This window comes from Pseudochaenichthys georgianus, chromosome 5 (assembly GCF_902827115.2).
Source record: "Pseudochaenichthys georgianus chromosome 5, fPseGeo1.2, whole genome shotgun sequence".
In the NCBI taxonomy this organism is placed as follows: domain Eukaryota; kingdom Metazoa; phylum Chordata; class Actinopteri; order Perciformes; family Channichthyidae; genus Pseudochaenichthys; species Pseudochaenichthys georgianus.
The window spans coordinates 33241768-33262064 of NC_047507.1; the positions used below are offsets into that span (position 1 = coordinate 33241768).

Sequence of the window (20297 nt, forward strand, 5' to 3'; positions counted from 1 at the left end):
TTAGGCACAATAGGCGCGTTCACACCAAGTACTTTTCCCACAAAGGTTCCTGAGAACTTAGTTCATGAGAACTCTTTTAGTTCTCATGAACTAAAGCAGATCGCGTTCACACCGAAATTAGTTCCTGGGGGAGGATTAGGCAAATGAAGCCGCTGACGTCACTTCTTCTTCTTCTTCTTCTTCTTCTTCTTCTTCTTCTTCTTCTTCTTCTTCTTCTTCTTCTTCTTCTTCTTCTTCTTCTTCTTCTTCGGGTTTACTGGCAACCACTTCACGGCGTATACTGCCACCATAGACTGCCACCCGAAGTCCCCGGCCGGAAGTCTCCGGAGTTGGGGACTGGCTCCAGTAGAAGCTGCTGGGACTCCCAGCTGCTTCTCCTGAAGCCTTCCGAGTAAATCGCCAGAACGCCGACACCTCCTCATCTCCACCGCTCCACCACTCCCATGTTTTATTTTGTGTTGCCATAAGTTAGTCTATCTGCGTTTGTGCGCTGGGCTAATGCTAATGCTAATAATGCTAATGCGAGGATAATAAAATGGCGGCTTCACAAAACATTGTTGGAGTTTTACGGGGCGTGGTTTGCATTCCGCCCAGCCAATCAGACATAGGAACCTTTTTCTCCCACGAAAGTCTGAAAAGGGGGTAAAAAAGGTTTTCATGAACTAATTTAGTTCCTGGTGCTTTTTGGTGTGAACGCAACTAAATCGTAGTTCTCAGGAACCTTTGTGGGAAAAGTACTTGGTGTGAACGCGCCTATTGCTACTTTACGATTAACACTAACATGGTGATTTTTAGTATGTAAAATGTTTACCATTTTCACGGTAGGCTATAGCCTACTATATTATGTGAACATGGCATTAGCATGTTAGCATGCAGTGCTAATCAGGAGTAAACACACATGAGGCTGATGGGAATATCATTACATTTGCAGGTATTTAGTAACAACCTAAAGGAATGGAAAAAAGACAAATTGATTTATTAAAAAGTTATTTTTCCTCCACCAAGGGATGGTTTGGTTGGTTTTTAATCAGGATTACCGAAAAACTACTGCCATTGTCTTTAAAGGTAAGGAAAGTGTATAACACGGGCAAACGAAGAACCCATACAATTTCGCAGCTCATGTGGTGGATAGACATTCATTTTCACTTATCGAAACACATTGACCGGGGCTCTGAGTGCTAGTTTTCAATCATTCTGAATGGGAATGCATGATTTTAACCTTACGACAATATTTCACACAAAACCACACATGTTAATCTGTGAGGGGAACTACAGGAAAAAAGTGAATACGCTACTGTAAAATGACAACAAACTGGTTTAAATGAGCAGCAGTTTATCTATAAACCACATCAGGCGGACAAGTTGTCCCAGTTTTTCTGATCAAATATCCTATCTGCTTATTGATCGTACATTTTGGTGACACACACACACACACACACACACACACACACACACACACACACACACACACACACACACTGGGGTTGTAAAGGGACAGTAGATGGAGAGGGGGAGTGTTTAACATTGATTTGATGAGGGTAATGGAAAAAATGCATGACTGCTCAACCCCGGATGACACACACACACACACACACACACACACACACACACACACACACACACACACACACAGTGATGTATAAACATCCTCTCAGCGGAGGAGGACCAGAGGCTCAGCTGTGAGTTCAGCTCCCTCCTGAATCCGTTATGAATAGAATCATAAGAAAATCCTCAGCAGTGTTTCTTCTCTGAGGTGTAAAAGTTTTGGAGAATACTGGAGGAAAGCGATTTTAATGATTTGTATTGATAGTAAACACTACAATATTTATGCTATTATTACTTTTTTATTCCAGCATGAAGAAAAAACACATGTATTTGCCATTAAATTCTTGTTGAAAGCAGTCTCACTTAACTTTCTGGCTAATGTAGTTAATTAGCTTAGAGCTGACAGGACTTAGCATTTTAGTCTAAGATAAATGTACATTGTTAACATAAAGGCTGGCCTTTTAGGGGCTGCTCAAGAGGGTTCGAAATTGGCTCTTTAATTGGAAGACATAAATATATATATATAGATATATATATATATATCTATATATATCTATATATATATTAACACTAATACAGTTTATTATAATGATTAACTGTTTAATTATATTTCTGGTTTAAATGTTCATTATTATCTAATAACTTAGTGTGACTACTATACAAAGTTAGCAACCCTTTTTGACTGACTTCACTATACAATATTTTTCTGTAGCAATTCAGGTTTACGCATTATTACTGCTTTTATTAACACTCTAATATACATTTTAAAGTATAATATTCTTGAATTGAATACGCTGAATGATAGATCCCATTTTCAGCAATATTATCATTCACACTGTTTTAATATATGTATACCTACTGTTATATGAATAATGAACATAATTATTTCACATTTCTAATTTGCTCTATTTACTCTTTTTTACACTTTTTTATTAAATTCAATTTCCTTAGCTGAGAACCAGTAGAAGTTTTAGCACAGGCAAATATTTTGCAAATTAAATCTTCCCACAAAACAATCCCTCTGAGACATTTGAAAACATTGTAAGCTAATTGTTGAGCTGAAAACTAATTTTAAAAAGAAGCTTCAAACTGAGTGACAAAAACAATGTGTAGCCAATCTGTGTTTGCACACACCGCCACTGACCTGCACATTATTCTAAAGAACATTTCAAACATTTCAGCCCCTTTGAGGTGCGTTTGATTTACAGAGACAGAGCAGAGAAGACAGAAATCAAACACCCCCCTGTGTTTATTTAAGGTGCTTCTGTCGGTCTCCGGTTCCGTGTAAAACCCTCATTACTGTCTGTGACTCTGACTCTTTTTCATGCACTTACACACTCTGACGCTGCCAAAAGAGCAGGAATGTAAACTGAGGACTTTCTGCCAAATGTGTGCGTGTGTGTGTGCGTGTGTGTGTGTGTGTGTGTGCGTGTGTGTGTGTGTGTGTGTGTGTGTGTGTGTGTGTGGCTCCCCCTGCTGGATGGATTTCAAAAAGAATAACAGTTAAGACAATTTCTTGTTTGAACTTCATTATTGACATATTGTTTTGTTACAGTAGCAGCAGGTCAGCAAGTTGCACATGAGTTTCAAATAAGAAAATAAATAATAATAACGACTTTATCGATGGAATGTAGAATACACCATAGAAATACATAAGCAATAATACACTGTAATATATTACTAAAACTAAAGTATATACATAGGATACTGGAAGTGTGCAAAGTAGTTGCAGTATTTTATTAATTAAAATGAAAAAGAAATAAGGTAGAGTGTGAGTATTTCAATTGAAATAATGCAAATTCTCCAGGTCTTCCATGCAAAACAGAGTTTAGGTATTTAAAAAGAAAATAAAGAAACTATGGAGTTGGACCTTCGCTGCTAGACACACTTCAATACTTTCAACCTTCAAACACTGCATGCTGGGAAGTCCGATTACACTCTTACTGTGTCACAGTTTCTTCAGAAACCTTTTGTTTGCCGATTGTTTGGGAACTGTAACCGCAAGTAGGCGAAGCTCAGGTGTGGGCCCTAAAGGAGAAGCTGACACATCAGGCTGCACACACAACATCTCCTTTTCAACCCTTCATTATGCTGCATTTGGTCAAATCAATGTTATGTATCATGTTACCAAAGTAGATAAGGAACTAGATATCTAGGTGGAGAGCAGAGGAACAAAAGCATTTAGAAAGACTCACAGTTTGTTTATTTTTGTGCTCAGCAAATGGACAGTGTCCTAACTCCTGTCCATGGAGTTAGGACACTTTCAACCCTAAACACAAACAATGCCAAGTAGGTCACACATACTGTACAGTACAAGGAATTTGCATTGGTGTTTTGTTGCACAATATAAACATTTAGCAGTACATTCATTCAATCTGCCTTTTTCAAGTCAAAAGACTAATACATTCTGAAGCAGGTCTAAAAATAAGATAAAATAACGATTAAACTCACTGATGTTTGACAGTGTGTGTCATACTGTACACAGTATTACACATTTTAAATATACTTAATATTTTATCTTAAAATAAGTAATTTGCCACTCAAAGCAGTATACCTTATACTGTATGATCAAATGTGACACATTGATTGATTCAGTCTTTCTTTAAATCATTGATTGATTGTTAAGTTTGCTATCATGCTATAACAAAACCAATATGGTACACTATAATTACTTAAAATGCAAATACATACAAAATGTAATATTACTGGTCCTCTAATACAGGCGGAAGTGATGATGCTCCCCAAGTATCAGTTGTATCTCCGATTTCTAAATAGAGTCCACGCCTTTTTTTACAGTGCTGTTCTGCTGAATTGAGAGTGGAGGGGGCGTTAAATACAATTTAAGCAGAAACACATTTTGCATAGGCTACTTGTGTGGGAAATGCCTCAGCAAGAATGTGCTGCAGGGAGGCAGTGCCCTCTGGGGCCCGGTGGAGAATCTCATGCCGGGACTTGACACCACATGTCTGTCTCTGCACGACAGTTAGCCCAGAGCATCAGAGTGTGTCCTGCTTTACATGCTGTACAGTATATAAAGTCATATATCACATCATCACATACATTACCAAGGGAAATATTACACTACATATCTTGGTGGAAGGCACAAGGAACAAGAGTTTACATATTCTTGAGCTCTGTTTGATTTTTCCGCAGGTCATTTTTAACTGGTTAATCCAGTTGTGTTTAAATGCTGTTCTAGAGTGAGGCAATTTTCCACAATTAAGTGAATTGCCAAGTAGCTCACAGGGAATTTGCGTAGGCGTACGAGTTCCTGTACCATAAACACAAAAAGAGGAAATAAAAATGTTTTAAAACTTTCTATAAACTATATAAGAAGGTTTCTTTCAAGCGTCAACCAATGCATTCTGGGAAGTCTGCATATAATCTGTTTCTGTGTCTTTGGCATTTTGAATTTGTAAGGTCGATAAACACTGAGCAGTACATCATTCAATGCACATTTTCAATTCAAAAGAGGGAGGATCTTGAATTGATTTCCCTAACTTGCGGTTTGTTGTTTTACAGTGAAGTAAAGCATTTCCAACCCTGCATCAGAATCTGGTTTATTGCAATACATGGAATGTGCGTTTGTGTATCAGTGCATTAAAAAAAAACACAAATAAAACCAGGTACAAAAAGCAAGAAACATACATGTATTCCTGAAGACAATACAAATATGAATAAATATTATAAATGTATTAAAATGTGTTTTAGATCAATTGAAATTGCAGAGAAGTTTTAAACACAGATCAGATTCAACCAGATCAACCAGAAAGGGGTCGGATTACAGGACTTTAGCTGTCAGGATCCTAAAAGCATCCTCACTGAAAAAATTGATACGTTGGACTAACTTAAAAAAATGTCGCTAATTTGTTACAGTTAATTTTTTTTGTTTATTCCAACTTGATTTTTCAACCTAAGAAAATTAAGTTGAGTTAAGTGAAAAACATTGCTTCTGTCTAAGATATATATTTACTAGGGCTGTCAAACGATTAACATTTTTAATCAGATTAATCACAGCTTAAAAATTAATTAATCATGATTAATCACCATTCGAACTATGTCCAAAATATGCCATTTATTTATGTATATTGTTGTGGGAATGGAAAGATAAATGAAAGAAGGCGGATATATCCATTTAACATACAGTATCTATGTTTATTATAAAAAATGTCTGCATGTCAAAATGAAAGACAACCCACACACCTATCAATCATCAAACCGTGGGGTCTTAATTCATTACGTGTTGATTTCTATCAACGGGGGAGTACTTCAGGAAAGTCGACAGAGGGGGGGGGGGGCTAGTGGAGTACTTCGTGACCACAGAGTGTGAACGTTGTGATCAGCTGTTTTAGCGCAGTTCTCCAGTGAAGGGGGGAGTCTCCCTCCGCAGCCGGTTGGCGTAGTTTTGGCACAGTTCCGTTGTACAGACCGACGTTAACAGCAGCCCTGTCTATGCACACGGAGACCGACTCTGTCGTCCGGTGATCTAACCGCCTTCTGGAAAAGCTTCACAAGTACGTCGGTACGCAAATGCGCTTTGTGACACAAGTTTCAAAACCGTGGCTACTGAAATCAGTCTTACTAACTGCTGTCTGTGCAATTTACTCCGCGCGAGTTGGCAGACTTTATTTTGCTTACTTTAACATCATTTTTCATGGTGGGGCTAAGCCATTTCTTGGTATGGGTGTAGCCTACCCCAGCCATACCCTGGCGCTGCCACTGGTGGCACGTATGGGGCGGGCCATTCTGCACATGCGTTAAATATTTTAACGCAATTAATTCAAAAAATTAATTAACGCCGTTAACGCGATAATTTTGACAGCACTAATATTTACATTCACACAAAGTAATAAGATGATTCATTCTGAAGACCACACAACATTTATTACTTTGTTATAATGTTACAACCCGCCTCCCTACTCAATAGTAGTGGCTCGTGAGGCAGTCCGCAACATAAAACAAAAATACACAACACGTAGGCACTAAACTGTGATCGTACATTTATTGCCACAATCATAAAACATTACACTGGAGGACAGGTAAAACAAACAAAAACACGGAGGGGACTTGGGCCAACCACACCACGGGCCGTAGGATCCAGAGCCTTCCTCCGCTACCCAAAATCACACAGAACCTAAAGTGAGAAATAAAGCCGCGAAAACCTAACTCTAACACGTCCTCCAGGAAACACAACAAAAAGCAAAAGAGCTCTGCCACAGCAGAGACATCCGGAGTAGTGATCGGCCTCCTCCTTCTCCTTCAATCTCCTCTTTTATGCTCGGCTGATTGGCCACTGGGAACACCTGCGCCAAGCTCGGCTGAGTGACAACTGGGAACACCTGGGGAAGGCGGAGCCAGGTGTACCTGCACAGCAGAGAGAACAAAGAGGACAACAAAAGGGGGGGGGGGAGTACGTAACATAACTTAATTTTTCCTTTTGGACTAACCTCATATTTATATTAGATCTAAGTAGAGTTTTGAAGTTTGTGAAAAAAAAAAAAAAAAAAATACTTCACTTTGTTGCAGGCAATATTTTTTATTATAGCTTAAAGGAGACATGTCATTCTTTTCCGGTTATTACCCGTCCCCTTGTGTGTTATGAAGGTTTTTATGCATGTAAGCGGTGTGCAGAGTCAAAACCCTCAAAGTACACCATGTAGCGAGTAAAACTCTAACACAGAAAATACCTCCCCAAAACGCCTCGTTGGTGAAACGTCATTGTCCATTTTTTACTTCCTGGGTGCTGTGTCGTAGAAGCACCCAGTAGCCACGCCCAGAACTATGACGCGATAAGGTCATGAGGTACCCGGAACCAAATGGGCCAATCCGTGGACCCGTTACATCACGTCCGCGGAGCTGTTACGTTAAGCCCCCGCTGATTGGTCCAAATTGACCAATCCACGACTTCCTCACACACACACTCAGTGCATGCAGCTCTGCTGATTTCTCCTCCCTGGCTGCAGGCTGATAACAGACAGTTGGGATCGCGGCGAAATTCTCTATGCAGACCCATTCTCACAGCGTTTATCAAGCTTCTTCTTACTCAATTTCAAGCCACACTTAGGCCAATCCCAAACCACTCCCTCGACCCTACCCCTCCGTGACGGAGTGAACTCCGTCTGTAGCCACACTCGCAGCTCAACGAGGCTCCCTTCTGTCAGATGGAGGGAGTAAATACAGCAGCAAGCTTTGGGACGGCCTCCCCTCTCTTCGGAAGAAACAGGAAATGCTGTAACTGTATGTAACAACGGTTTCAAATCAGCATCTCTTAGACAAAAAGTTTAAATGAATAACTCAAATAAAACTCCAAACATCTTTCATTGTGTTTCAAAGCTCTTTTAGTTTTAAACCTGATGTTTATAAGCTTCTTAGTTTTTGCAACGGTCTGTAAATATACACAACTTTATAATAAAATGCACACATTTACCTTTTTCTAGACTAAACACAGGTATGATCCTAAGTTAAAAACATATGAGGTTATCATGAGGTTGTTAACATCGCAGTTTATCAGTGGATGTTTGCTGGAACTACTTGTAAACAGCATGTTTCCTGACGGACACACACAGCGTGACTCCGGTCAGGTAGAGACCGGTCTCAAGTCAGCACCGCTGCAGACTCGCAGTTTGAGGGCTTGATAGCCCACTCCCCCTCCACACTCGTTGCTTTGGAACAGCCCTCAACATGGCGGACCCTCCACGTGAACGCGCAAATGGAGGGGTAGGGTGTAGGGGTAGGGTGTAGGGGGCGGTTTGGGAATGGGCCTTATTGTTTTTACTTCGGCTGTGACTTTGTGTGTGCTCAGGGTGAGTTTGGCTGTGTTTCGCTGTGTATCGCTAAACAAGGAAATCACACCTCCACGGAGCTCAGCGCGATTCACAACGTCCCGACTGGTCCCGACCAATCGGAGCACACTGTGCTCACAGGGAGGGGGGGCAAGAGCTGCAGCGAGCCGTTTAGTGGAGAAAGTGAATACTGCTGAATACACATACTTTACAGAGATGCTGTATGCGAAACCAATGTGAGTTTGGAAAATTGTACAGTATTTTTCCATTTTAGTAGACCTCAACAATGGAATTATGATCAGTGGAAATGGCCATGACACCTCTCCTTTAACATATTTTCTTTTATTACAAAGCAAACACTTTAATGTACATCAATACAATACTGTGTATTTTTTACTGTAAACAAATGACATTTGACTTATAACACTTTGTTTAGCTCAGTTCACAAAGACAGGAATATTCTCTTCAAAAGACCTTAACATTTATTGGGATGTCTTTAAAATATGCATCACCTATTCTGTATTATAAAATACAATATTTTTTTAATTACAAATAAATACATCAATTGAGTAGATTATACAACCAATTTGCACTTATGTAAAAAATAAATAAAAGTAAATTAAGATCACTTTGACTTGTTTAAAAAAACTCTCCTGTAGCCTTAACCAAATACATCACAAATATGCATATGAACATGTTAAACTAGCTTGCATATCTATCCTTTAAAATGTAAATATGTAATGCGTTTAAACCTGGCTGCCTTTTAATTAAAGATCGTATGCATAGGGTTGGGTACCGAGAACCGGTTCCGAACCGGAACCGGTTCCAACATTTCGATTCCAACGGCATCATTTAGAAATGTGAATTTCGGTTCCGCTTTTCGATGCCTGAGGAAATGTTTCTCGCCGCTCTCTGTAGCCTACTGTATGACTGCAGCGGGGCGGGAAATGTAGCGTTGTACCTACACTTCCTACAGTGTAACCTGAGACCAGGGCCGGCCCGTTGCACTGGCGTTATAGATGTTCGCCTAGGGCGCCATAGATGTTCGCCTAGGGCGCCAGATCTGTGGAGGCGCTGCGCTGACAGCTCTGGGAGGAAAACAATTTGTTTTGACCGTTGGTGCTCATCCTAATTTTTGGCCTTGATGTAACAACATTCATAATTAAGTAAATGTAACACCCTTTTCATCCCGGTTACAATTTTCATTTCCTCTGTACGATGGGCGCTGTAAGTGATGAAAATGGGGGATGTTGGCTTATCTGGCAACCGCAGCTCACAGCCAAAGTGCGAGGGAGAAAGGGAGGGTGCACTGGACCCGGGCTGCAGTCGAATAGTCCAAAGATCAGCTCCTAAGTTCTAACCCTATCGTCTATTCCTTGACCTCTGAGTGAAACGTCACGGGGTTAAGGGATAGTGGATAGGAGAATTCAAAAGGACTTAGGAGAAGATGCTGCGGTACTTTAGAGAATCCGAATGCACTTTCACTATCCGACGTGTTTATGATGCGCCAGCGGAGGTCATGAATGTGCGTCTGCTGCTGTGGGGAAACCATGGAAACTACAGTTTTCTATACAGCGGACTACAACATGGATGTTTAATAAGAAGGAGGGACTACTGTAAACTCATCTAGAGACTCTACACCGTGCTCTTATGCTGCTACTTTATGCTTTATGAACGTGGACAACAGAGAAGCATATTCTTCATCATGACCAAAGTTGGAATTGAAATAAAAAAGGAAAGTGAAACTTATGCTCGTCACCCTCTCCCTCCGGTCCACATTAATACCAATGATCCCAATACGTATGATTGTATGAACTAAAGATCTTAAAATCAATACAGATGTATTTATTATAAACGTTAGTCCCTAACATCTATCACTGTGTATATCACCATTCAAACATCTTTTAAAAGTTGAACAAACTCCACACAGCTCAGTAAAGACTGAAATGTTGACTTTATTTGATAATTTCAGTAAAAACTAACGTTCATATTTCTCTTTTTGATTATAATACTGATGAACGTTCAAAACAAAGCACTTTGGCAACTTACCACCTATGTTTTAAAATGCTTAATAAGCACCGTAACTTTCATGATATCATTTCTCGGTCATAATCGGTTGTTTCCGTGAACGGCCAACTGTTGAGTGACGGCAAATGCTGCAGCTGCAAGGCATTGTGGGGCAGCATTTTCGCTTCTCCTGTCGGATAGGGAGGTCCAGTGGTTCCTAAGCTAAAGGAGGTTATAAAGGAAGTTTGAAACCTCCTTTCCTATCATTCTCATCATTCAAGAGAATTCTAACGGCACTTATCATGGCTGCCACTGAGGGACTTCCGGGTCATTTCACTCGTTTAGGAAGGTTCCTAAGCTAAATGGACTATTCGACTTCAGCTCCGGTGTTATGCCGTAGGTTGAAGCCTTGCCGTGGATTGAAGCCCTGTTCGCGGGGACGCGCAAAGGTGACGTCATCGCCTGTTTTGAGCGTTCGCCGTTTTCTAAGCTTTTTTCACCCTTTTCAAAGCTTTTTTCTCTCTTTTGAATGATATATCAGATTAAACAGCAAACGGCTGAATAAATAATGTGCATACAATTGCGAGGAGGCTCGTTTTAAGGACACGTTTTTCAGATCTGTCACAATCTTCGTATTGGAATAAACTTACGTTTTTGAGTGCATAGTCCCACTCTGTTATATTCCTCCTTCCTACAGAACAGACAATGACAGGATAATAGGCCTATGTGATTTGTCAATAGTCCTATTTCTTAAAACCTTCTCTGTTGTTTAAGTGTCTGATAACCACGAATAGTAAGCAATGATATAACAGTAATGATATCACATGATCATGTCAGACACTGTTATTTTCAATCAAGTCTAAAAGATAATGTGTTCAAACTGGCTTCACTCACTTCAATTGCTCCTTTGAATATAATTTTTATATATTACTACTCAACACATGTTTGTATTGTAATGCAACTATTTTTTTTAAATTGTATTTTAAAGTGACATTGAATGCTTTGAAAGGTGCCCTAAAATAAAGTGTATTATTGATCTTGTATCTGTGCCTCTATTACATTACATATCATTTTCTATCACACTATTAATGTTCCTTATTTTAGACTAGGTTAATCCTGGTGTCAATAGGGAAGATCTGCACTGTTCTACATAACATGTTCAGAGCAGGTATTTCTCCTGCCGGATTTGGCACCTCATGGGGCACCTCATGGGGCTGCTCATTTTGGCCGGTGTTTACAGATTAAAATATGAATCGACCCTCAGCCTTTGGAGTGAGAAATCGGTACGGAGCATTTTCAGAGCCACGATGTCCCACAGGAGGTTTTACCAAATCAGCCGAACACTGCGGTTCGACGACAAGCTATCCCGACCGCGGCGCCGTGATGACAAGCTGGCTGCCTTCCGCGAAGTCTGGGATATGTGGACGCACCGCCTGCCGATGCTGTTCAGCCCATTCAGCGACGTCTGCGTGGGCCAAATACGGTATAAAGATTTGGGCAAACTGTGATGTAAAATCATCATACGCCTGGAGACTGCAGGTGTATACAGGCAAAGCAGCTGGGCAGTCCTTCTGAAGTCAACCAGGGGATGAGGGTGGTCCTGGAGATGACAGAGGGGCTCCAGGGACACATAATTACCTGTGACAATTGTTTCCCGTCCTTCGCACTGGCTGAGGAGCTGCTCAGGAGAAAACTGGCCCTGGTTGGCACAATTCGCCGAAACAAGCCTGAGCTTCCCCCTATTTTGCTCCAGGCAAGAGCCAGAGCGATCCTCTCCTCCACCTTTGCCTTTACGAAGACCCACACACTGGTCTCTTACATCCCTCGACAGGGCAGGAATGTGCTGCTTCTAAGCACGAAACACCGCAGTCCAGATGTAAGCGACGAAATGAAGAGAAAGCCAGTCATAATCAAAGACTACAACCGATGCAAAGGAGGTGTCGACAACCTTGATAAGGTAGGCACACATGTATTCTTTCTTACTCTTATATTCTTGTCTGAAATATATGTAGGTTTTTTTCAAATGAGCATTTTCCTATAAAATAATTAATATTTGCATCATGAGAGAAAATGCTTGGAATAATTTATTCAAATTGTCTTGTTTTATGTTTTTGTTAGGTTGTTGCCACCTACTCCTGCAGGAGGAGAACAAATCGATGGACACTTGCCCTCTTCCACAACCTGGTTGACATTTCCCATTACAACGCCTACGTCCTGTGGACATCAATCGAGCCATCCTGGCAGCAGCAGAAACCATACAGAAGGAGGCTCTTCATTGAAGAGGTGGGAGAAATGCTGATGACCCCACACATCAAGAAGAGAGGGCGCCTTCCCCGCTCATCAGCCGCTGCAACAATGGTGTCAGATCTGAAGGGTGCTGCTGCAGGCTCCTCTCTCATCAGTGAACAGAAGAGCAGGAGGCAGTGCCGCTTTTGCATGGACAGAAGAGTTTGCAGGACCTGCTGCAAATGTGGGAAATTCATATGCAAGGACCACAGTCTGTCCATTTGCAGCCCCTGCTCCACCTGAGCTGGACTCTCACAGCCAGACACAGTGTTCATTCAATGTTCATCTTTGTAAAAAATAAATGTTTTTCTGGTTCAAAATGATCTTGTATTATTAATTTTAGTCAGGCTGGAGTAGCTTTAAAAGATTTACTCTTTGAAAGTGGGTAAATATATGAATATATCATATTTTTTATAGCAATTTTTGTGCAAATTAATTTTTTGAAAATTATTCTAGTTTTTTGTTCTTTTCAATAAAAAAACTGTGGAGTTTTTTCAACAAACTGGCATTTAAAGGGTTAAAATCCCCAAAATATAATTCATATTTCATATGTGTATGTCAGCCTGGAGTAGTTTTAAAAGAATGACTCTTTGAAAGTGGGAACAAATATGAATATATCATATTTCTATAGCAGTTTTTGTGAAGGTGGCATTTTCTGGCCTCAGGAACACGAGTGTGAGTTTTTGTTTAAATCTAACACTGCAAAAAAAATAACAATGCATTCAAATTAATTTTGCTGCCAATCATTGACCAATCTAGGGACCTAATAATAACAATAATCAAATATTCCTTGAAATGTATTTTTTGAAAATTATTCTAGTTTTTAGTTTTTTTCAATAAAAAAAACTGTGAAGTTTTTTCAACAAACTGGCATTTAAAGGGTTAAAATCCCCAAAATATAATTCATTTTGCACATGTGTATGTCAGGTTGGAGTAGTTTTTAAAAGACTGACTCTTTGAAAGTGGAAATAAATATTAATATATCATATTTTTATAGCAGTTTTTGTGAAGGTGGCATTTTATGGCCTTAGGAACAAATACGTTTTTTTTAAGGGACTCTTAAGGGTTAACCCAGCATAAATCACACACCCTCACCCTCAAAGCATGGTCAACAAGACGGGCAGCGTGTTACAAGGAGATTCGGGTTGTTTCCCCCTCCCCACTGTTTACAGTCCCCTCCGGAGCGGCGTGGTCCGAGTGCGGGTTGCTGCGGAGCAGAGATACACCATCAGCCACATAACTATAGCGGTCCCGGAGCTTTAATAACGGCTCGCCAAAAGTATAAACATCTCTAACGCTGGCTGGGGTCTGGCTGTTACGGAGCGTCCACACTACAGCTCCAAAAATAGCTTGGAGCTGGGCGTGTCTGGAGCTTGGGGATTTTATTCAAGCAACACGGCCAACAACCAATCACATGAATCTCCCGCCCCCGACATACAAAGCAAAAACCCCCGGGGATTTTATGCGAGCAATATATCTATAAACTCCCCAAACAGGCGAAAACCTACCAGTTTCCCCCACTGTCTCTGCCACCTCCCTCCATGCCTGGTTCCTCCGGTTTGTATCCCGGTAGGTGAAGAGGGTCTGGTCATACAAAACCGGGTGTTTCGCTACGGCGATAGTTAGTTTCTCCTCCGACTTTTTTTGAAATATAGAAATGAACGGCGGGATATCTCTCCCAGCTTAGACGCGGTTTGATTGGCTAGCGCTTCAGCTGTCAGATTTTGGGAAACGGGATTTGATTGGCTGGCGCTGGCTACTCCGGCGTCCAGGCGACCAGAAGTTGAACAATGTTCAACTTCTGGTCGCCTGGGTCGCCTGAGACGCCTCGCTCGGCTACCCACAATTCAGTTCGGCGAAAAAGCGCGGCTACGTGACGTCACCCCATTGAAAGTGAATGGGCAGCTTGGAGCTGCTTGGAGCTTTCGACGCTCTCGACACTGTAGTGTAGACGGGCCGTTACGGCCCGTCTACACGCCTCGCCTGTCTACACGCCTCGCCCGTCTACACACTCGCCTGTTTGGGGAGTTTATATATATATTGCTCCCATAAAACCCCCGGGTTTTTTTTGCTCTGTATGTCGGGGGCGGGAGATTCATGTGATTGGTTGTTGGCCGTGTTGCTTGAATAAAATCCCCAAGCTCCAGACACGCCCAGCTCCAAGCTATTTTTGGAGCTGTAGTGTGGACGCTCCGTTAGTGTGTTTAATATGCTGCGGTGTTTTTTATGAGCGGAGCACGCATTGAAAATGACCTGGTTTAACAGCTTAAAAACGAGTTAGCACGTAGCTAAACTTGCATAGCCCCATATAAAATACCTTATGTGAAACCAATATAACATTTGAAACTATTTAAACTTTTCACTAGTCAAACCGACACAACAAAAAAATCGCCACTTGCATGATAAATGTATGAAAATTATCTGGTTAAGCCATTCTTAAAAAATGGTTACACGTGGTTAAACGTTGCGAGCTAACACATAGCCAAATTCAAAGACAGATGGTAAATTACTTGTTTATATTGACACGACACTAAATGGATAAACATTTAAACATAGTTTAAAACAAAAAAAGCAACCATTTCAAATCCTAACCTTATTTAAAAGTGTTTTTGGGTCAGACACTTTCACAGACAGTGGGTAGCGGTGTAATGGCGGCTGCAACAACTCTTGAAGTCACCTTGCTTTGTACGTCACGTGGTCATGTGACATGCTTTGAAGTGAAAATAACGATTTAGGTTGAATATTGTTTTTAAGTTATTTCAGGGGGTGTGTGTTTTGCTTCTGGGCAAACCAATAGAGTCTGGCTGCAGACTGCAGCAAGGAGGCGGATCGTATAGGGGCGGATCCTATAGTGAACGACAGGAGCCAGCGTTTTTGCGGAGGGATCTAGATCGAGTGGACTTTCCTTTCCCGATCACAACAGCAGCCGTTGCTCGTCTCCCTTTCCATCAACAATCACGTTTACTTCCTTCATGGTACAATTATGAATTATGAAACACCGTGGAACACGTGTTTTCCTAGGCAGGCGTTTACACTTTTCGCGCCCATTTTGCTCACAAAATTGTAAACATCCGGGCTAGGTCACATGACTTCCGGTAAGAAAACGTAACGTGTGTGTGTCTCTCTCTCTGTGTGTGTGTGTGTGTGTGTGTGTGTGCGTGCGTGCGTGCGTGCGTGCGTGTGTGTGTGTGTGTGTGTGTGTGTTATGTCTTTGTGTGTGTCTGTGAGTGTCTGTGCCTAACCCTATCAGTCGGAATATCCCTAACAGCCTGACCGTGTCCCTTCTGCCTGTAAAACTACATGGTGATTAAATAATGTTTCCTCTTAGGAAAGCGCGCACAGGACACACATGATGAGAACTTCTTTGCCACCATCGAGACTATGGAGGACAGGCGTGCCATGGCCAGCAAGGCGATGCACGAGGACCAGATGATGCTTTTACACAAGGCCCAGGAAACAGAGGACAGGGTGATTGCGATGATGGAGCGCCAGGATGAACGGGACACAGTCTTGGCACAGCAAATGGGGCAGCAAATGGAGCAACAAAAGGCTTTTCAGCAGGGGTTTCTGGGAGTGCTTTCAGAGCTAGTGAAGTCAAACAGGCCTTCCTCCCTGTAGTATTGTTTTAAATATTGACACACAGCGGTGTTTCCTGGACATGGAAACATTCAGGGCTTAGCCCACAGTTAAACTCTTACAGTGCTATTTTTATATATTTTTTATAAGTGTATTTTTTTTTAAACATTCAGGGCTTAGCCCACAGTTCAACTCTTACAGTGCTATTTTTATATATTTGTTATAAGTGTATTTTTTTTGGGTACATTTTATTTAAGTTGATTTTCTATTGTTATTATATATATATTGCCACTGTTTTTTTAATACTGACACCTAACTTGCACTAAGGTGTGTTGCTGCTGATAAATAAAAGATAACCTCCATGGCGATTTAACAGATAATGTATCTTGCTTATTTCTCCTCTGACACTATCTTTACAGTGACCTGTGTTGCATCCTACAGTATAAATCACATTTAAGTGATTATTCTGATACCATCATGTTTCATCGGTTATAAACTGGCGAAGCTTTAGTTGTGTCCCACCCACAATGTGGCTTTGAAATAGATAATTTCATTGTATTTCAAAATGGTGTCCATCAACACAAGCACTATTTATTTATTGAAAGAGAAAAGTTTGTAATTACCAGTGTTGTGAGTTCAATATTTTAATTAATTATAGTAAGGGAACATCTTAGGAGTTAGTGTACCGAGTTCCTCTCAGGAGGATATATAATAAAAGTGTGTTAACTGCTGAGCCTATTTAATGTGCATACGACACCTGGCAGTTTGTTATTATATTGCCACACTGTTTTGATACTGACATATTTTCTTTGCACAAAGGTGTGTCTGCACTATTGTAATTGTGCCCGTCTTGAATGTGGTAAATAAAAGAGAGAACCAAATGCACTGTACAAAAGATCAAAAGATTTTATTGTCAATTTACAATATAATCGATGTTGAGATGCCTCATAAGGGCTGTGCGCATTTCTTTCCCCCCAGTCTCGCCAATATTGGCTGGCACATCAAGCTGGGTCGCCGCTGGTAAGGCAGTCCATTCATCCCTGTATTCATCACCATTACTCTCACACAGGTTATGTAATATGCAACATGCTACCACCTGGGTTCTGATCTTGTCAATGTTGCAGTCGTTTCTTTTCATCAAGCAGCGCCACCTTCCCTTCAGTCTGCCAAAAGCATTCTCCACCACCACTCGTGCTCGGCTTGTTTTGAAGTTGTACACACGTTGCTCGGGTGTGAGCCTTCCATTGTCCTGGAAAGGTTTCATCAGCCATCTTTGCAGGGGGTAGGCTGAGTCACCAAGGATATAGTAACCCACATCATGTCCCCCAATATTCCTTGTTACATGAGGAAGTAGACCACCCCTATCCACAAAACTAACCAGTGAGGACATGCTGAACACTCTGCTATCATGCATGCTACCTGGTAAGCCAACAAAAACACTCCAAAAGAGGCCCCTAGCATCCACAACACCCTGCAGGACGAGCGAGTGCCAGCCTTTGCGGTTGAAATACTCGTTATGGTATTCCTCTGGTCTCATAATGGGGATGTGTGATCCATCTACTGCACCAACACACTGTGGCACACCCCATTTGCCCTCAAAAGTTAATGCCATCTCCTCTAACTTCTCAGAGTTCGGCCATGGCATAAACTCAGGAAGAAGTAGGCTCACAACAGAGGAGCAGAACTCCTGCACACAGCAACACACCGTAGAGATGCCGACTCCAAACAAATGAGAGATGGTCCTGTACTCTGAGTTGGTTGCAAGTTTCCAAGTCGCCATGGCGATTTTTTTAGGCACAGGGACACACTCCCGGAAGTTGGTGTCGCTTCTCCCCAACGTTGCTCCCAGGCGACAAATTAGGTATTTGAAAGATTGCTTCGACATTCGGAAATCTTTCATCCACTGCTCATCGGTGTACGTTGGCACCACCGTCTCCCACAAGGCCGATGTTCTATTGTTCACCCAGAGAGAGCGTGGGACACGACGCGCTCCGTAGTATTGGCATATCTGAAACACATACAAAGGCACAAATTAGCTCTACATAACTCCACAAATCCTACGCAGTATTCATGTGATTTTACTGAACTTACCATCGCTGTTCTTAGGGCATGAAAACGCTGATCGTCATCAGCCATCTTACGGCGAAACATGGCTATAGTGTGTGCCTTTCGTCGTCCAATCCTTTTCCGAAAGCTTTTTAACCGCCTTTGATTCCGAACCAGCATTGCACTTACAGCATCCGACGAGTGGGTCAAATCCCTAGTTGGCTGCAATAACTCAGTTACAAAGCTGTATAACATGAGCACAAAGACAACAAGCTCATTGAACTCCATCATGTCTGAGGTCTGAAAGTAAACAAACGCCTCATACAGTGGGTGGGCTTTATACCCCCTCCCCCGTGTAGTTTTTCTTCTCTCGTTTTTTTGTTGTACTCGCCGTGAAGTGGTTTTGCGGCCTGCCAGGAAACCCAGAGAAGAAGAAGACGAAGTGACGTCAGCGTAATCGTGCCTCAGGGAAAGTACTGCGGTGTGAATGCGATTGGCACTAGCCCCCTGGCGGATTTAGTGCCGTGGTACTTTACCGCAAGTCCTGCAGTGTGAAAGCGGCTAATGCATTCATTGGGTGGTAGAGTTACACGGGTCTGTAAATGCAATGAAAACAATTGGCCACAGCAAATAATTTATATTAAACATGTAATTTTTACTTTTGAATACTTCAGTACAAAGGGTGTAGTGAATAATTTAAGTGATATATGTGTACACATATAAATCATTAGTCAAAACAGGGCTACATTTGATTTAATTAAAAGGTATAATATGTGGTAAACTGAAGAGCCCTTTGGGAGCCGAAAGAGCCGGCTCTTCTTGGTGAGCCGAGCCAAATGATTCGGCTCACCAAGAAGAGCCGGAATTCCCATCACTAGAACGAATGAATTCTTCTGCGAGGATTTATAAAAGCAGCTGGAATCCCTTAAAGGAGACCTATCATGCTATATTTAAATGATATAGTGTATGACCATACCTATATAAGGTATATTTATACATTTTATTTTTCAAAATACCAAACGGATCATTTTTTAGACATGCCTCGTTTTGCTCATTTTCGCTCTATTCCAAGCCCGTCTTTGAAAATTCTGAGCAGCAGCTGACCACGCCCCCCTGCAGAAGAGCAGGCATGAGCCGGCGAGAGTCACGTTACCATGCTTGCTGTGATTACGAGTGTCGAATAAACATGTCATCTCAGAGCAATGCATGTGTTCAAGCATATTATCAATTTGATCCAGAAACTGACCCTGAAGCAGCAGAGGTTTTGGTGGAGGTGCAAAAATCTCGGTTGCAGCAGGACGTTTCTGAATGGTTAGCTGACAAGCTGTTGTCCCTATTTATTTTACTCTGTTACGATGCTTGCTCCTTATTCCGTTCATAGTTTGGCTAATTAGCAAGAATGCAATGTGTACAGTTTGTAACGCAAAAACAGCGATATATATTTATAAAGGGAGACATTCATATTTTCAGCATATATACAATGGCCTCATTGCGTTTATTAATAGTTTACAGTCCTTTTCTTCCAACATCGTGCAACAACCGTTGGAAAGTTGAATAACTTAGGATGATAAAAAGTATAACTCCAACAACACCTCAGTTGTCAGCAATGTGTGTAGTTTCATGTGTTTTTAAAAGCTCAGTTATTGACTTCTTTGTGCAAATTGCGCCACGATGCCTTCTGAACGGAGAATGTGTGCTGCATGGAGATACCACTGGTAACATTTTTGACAGCTTTACTAAGTTGTCTGTTTAAATACATTTTTCACATGTCATTCAATATATGTTTATCACAATGTGTCAAGACGGATGCAGTAACTTGAGGACTCTGTAACCTATATGGTGGACCATCCTGGATTGGAGCCTGTGTGCCTAAATGTGTTCTCCCTGCAGAATGCGTTGAATATTTACAGAGCTGAACATGGTGGACTACAGTTGAGGCAAATAGAGCAGTGAGTGGTTTGTTTGTTTTGACTGAAATTGTAAAACGAATGCTAATATTGATCATGGAAATAAATACTGGTGTATATGGCTTTATGCAATCTTTCATTCTGTCAT

At 41.4% G+C, this 20297-nt stretch overlaps 1 long non-coding RNA gene and 1 pseudogene across 1 annotated transcript in view; one reads left to right on the top strand and one right to left on the bottom strand.

Moving 5' to 3' along the window:
- LOC117446638 (uncharacterized) overlaps positions 1-20297 on the bottom strand; it is a 30469-nt gene that overhangs the window by 3999 nt on the left and 6173 nt on the right. The gene's annotated exons all lie outside the window — the stretch shown is intronic.
- LOC139433830 (piggyBac transposable element-derived protein 4-like) lies at positions 11531-12863 on the top strand (annotated as a pseudogene).